The 3,483-nt window shown below is 40.0% G+C and overlaps 1 pseudogene; it reads right to left on the reverse strand.

Annotated features, from left to right (window-relative positions):
* Positions 1 to 625: 625 nt before the first annotated feature.
* LOC124524118 (40S ribosomal protein S6-like) lies at positions 626 to 1,372 on the reverse strand (annotated as a pseudogene).
* Positions 1,373 to 3,483: the final 2,111 nt, after the last annotated feature.

Below are 3,483 nucleotides of genomic sequence, written 5' to 3' on the forward strand. Positions count from 1 at the left end.
TCCTGAATAAAAAACACAGCTTCTCTTCCTACACACCTTCCTCAATCCATTGGTTGTTTCATCAAAGAATCATGTCCAACCAGCTGCCCTACCATTGAAAACAGCTTGTCTTTGGGACCAGCTATAGTGATGAGTGGGCTTCCAGGCATGCTCAGTCTGCTCCACCACACTTTATCATGATGAGAAAAGCTCTATGAAGGGTGCCTCTCAGAAAAGAACCTCAGAGAAAAGTTGTCAGAACCTGGAAATAAAAGGACAGACAAGAACTCTGTGCAAAAGTTGAAAGATTTAAAGGTAAGTGATTTTGGTATTGTTGTTTATTGGTTTGGGCTTGGCAGCTGCCCTAGAAAATAGAAAGGAGAGAAGGAAGAGAGTCCCGAGAGCAATACATAAGAGAGGAAATGAGAACTACAGAAACTAAGAGGCCCAGGAAATTCATAAGTACCAAGAAAAACAGTTGAAGAAAGATTCCATCGGTCTTTCCTTCTTTGACCCATTTGAACACTGAAAAGTACACTTAGGTGAGGGCATGCTTACTGGGGTTTGAAATAACATTTTCAAAGTCTTTCGTAGTTAAATGTATTCATACACTTTAATCCCATTTAACCTTTTCTAATGTCTGATATTATTTTTTGGTCACTCGTTGAAAATTTTGTTTTTGGCTGGACACAGATATAAAAGCTCTCAAAAAGGACAGCTATGTCTCTTGGCAATCTGTTCCTGGTATTTTTCTTTGGTCTCCTTCATTCTCTTGTTCAAAAATCTATCAAATACTGCACCCCTGTCCTTATTTTCCTTAGTACACCATCTCTTTAAATCAATTCACTGATGTTTGTGTCACAGGACATGTGGAGTAACAAACACTGAATCTTGAATACTTTAGTCCTGGGGCTTTGTGCAGGGGTTTTCTGACAACACACCAGTGGGCATTAACTTCTTGAGAGAGACTGAAAATCTGCATATTCTACGAGTTCTTTTGGGCCCCCAGTGACAAGGCATAGTATATCACAGTATCATTCAGTTTAGGAATATCTTTTTTTTTTTTTCAACAATAACCAAATTGAGAACACTCATATTGGTACCTACAATGAAACCTTGAACAGATTTGTACTTCCTTTCTCCAGTTCCCCTTGCTATAACAGGAATGCCCCCACTCAGTGACAAGCCAAGATAGCTATGGTCAAGACAGCTTGCTTCATGGGGAAACCTTGTTTGCTGATCTGGACCATACATTCTTTCCACTCTTTACCAGAGTATCAGCATCAACTTGTGTCTCCATACCTTTCTCACTACAGGTATGAAGTTTGCATTCATCATCCACTTCAATGAGTTTCTGGGAGCTGGTGACTGGGAAGGAGATTTTCAACTTCATCCTGAGGCAGCTGATCATCTCCAAGATGCCCTGAAAAAGAGATGACTTCATTTAATCTTTATGACAATCCTTTATCTCCCTTTATATATGAGAATCAGAAGCAGAGAGGTTTTTATCAAAATTATTCATTCCATAAATGGTAGAAACAAGATTTGAAACGGTCTCTGCTGCTCCAGACCATGCTCCTTCCACTGCACGAACCTGCCATCTTTAGATAAATAGGTGGGGATGGAACAAAGGCCTGAAACTGTTATACTTGCACAAATTTACATAGCTACTAAATATCAATGCCAGGATTTGATGCCACCTTTCTGACTCCAGGCACTAAATGCTTAAGCACATTGATGACTAGAATTCCTAAATCTTTCCACATAGGTAGATATAAATCTGGAGCTTAAATATATCCTGGGAAGGGAATCATATAAATTTATAACTATTGAGAGAAAATAAAGGACGAATTATTAATATTCCTAATTAAAATGAATCCCCCTGGCATACATAGCCCCTAAGTATGCAGGTATAGTTTAAGGGAAGAGCCAGGAGCCTCTGTGATCACTCCAACTTTGTGGTGGAGGGGCAGGGGGAGGATGTGGTTGTAGGAAGGGAGCTGAGGTGCTCTGATGGAAACAGGGATGCTGAGGTCAGGAGACACACCTGGGTCTGACATCAGCTGGACAAACAGGCAGGTCAACCTTGTACAGTAAAGAGGAAGGTCCAAGGTCCACCAAGATCAGAAACCAAGAATTAGGGTAAAAATAAAGCAGAAGTGATAATGGCCATAACCAAAGTTGGAAAGAATGTGCTATGTATTATTTTGTAAACATTTTGTCTTCTACTTTGGGGATGAAGACATTGAGGTTGAGAGAATTTAGACACGTTGCCCAGTGCCAGAGTCAGAACGTGGCAGAATAAAGATTCAAATCCCAAATTCCTGGGTCCTCAAGTACCAAGATGAAGACCAGAAACTTCCATGAGTAGGAGGGTTCAGATGAATCTTGGCTATGAGGAAATTTAGTAAGGCAAAATTCAGAGGGCAGAGGGCCAATTGCACTTAGCATAGCCTTCAAAAGGAAATACTCAAAGCCAGCATCCTACAGTCACATTCTGGGAGAGGAAAAAACAGGTAAAATGAAGGAGAATAGGAAAAGATGGAAGGATAAAGAAAAGAAAGGATGGAGAAAGAAAGTAAAGAAAGAAAAAGAAAGAAATTTTAAAGAACAGGGGACCCACCACAAATTAGAGCCCTCAGCAGTGAATCTATAGACAGCTGTCACTGAAGATTATTTTTAGATACTGAAATTAAATACACCCTTTATCTTCTGTGCCCCCATAGATCATGAGTTCTGGAGATCATGGTCTACAATACAGACACAATTTTGATAATTCTCCAAGGACTTAGAACAATACTGTGCATACAGTGGGTGTTGAATAAATAAAAGGTTGACATTGATTGATAGTCTCTTCCCTAAAGGAAATTGATCTCCAATTCAAATCTCCAACATAACACTGAGCAAGGTTAATCTTCATATCCCCACAGATGGAGACTAATGGGATAGACCTAAGTAGGCAGAAGTGCATCAGGAAACCAAATTGGGAAATGATAGCTATTGTCACCTAGGGAATTGCCAAAAATGGATGTCACTCACGGCCCCCCACTCCAATGTCTGAACACTTTTGTCCCCTGTAGATACAAATAGAATGGTGAAAGAATACTGATAAAAATGAAAAATGCATGTAAATAAAGTTTTAACAAATTATTGAAAACTGACTTCAGCAAGTTGGTCATGAGCAACTCTTAGCCATGAAACTCTTAGCTTCTGAAAAATGGCAGCTGCTGCAATGCTGAAGGAAGGTGACAAGCACTTCCTCCTCTCCATCCTCAGACCACGTCTCAGCCAAAACACTGCCACACAAACACAAGTATTGAACAAACACACATCAACCAAGTGGTTCAGGTACTTCGTAAACAACATCCCTTAGTAAGCGGACACTAAGCTCATATGACCTGCTCTGTAAATCTGAAGAAGTCTTAACTCTGTCCTTTCAGGAACTCCTAAATATTTTAGCCAGCCCATGTATCTTAGATATCATTCATTTCACCAATCAGAGCC

The sequence above is a fragment of the Lynx rufus genome, unplaced genomic scaffold (genome assembly GCF_022079265.1).
Source record: "Lynx rufus isolate CCGP_SWC_20201006 ecotype Redwood Valley unplaced genomic scaffold, mLynRuf1.p SCAF_10, whole genome shotgun sequence".
Lineage (NCBI taxonomy): Eukaryota > Metazoa > Chordata > Mammalia > Carnivora > Felidae > Lynx > Lynx rufus.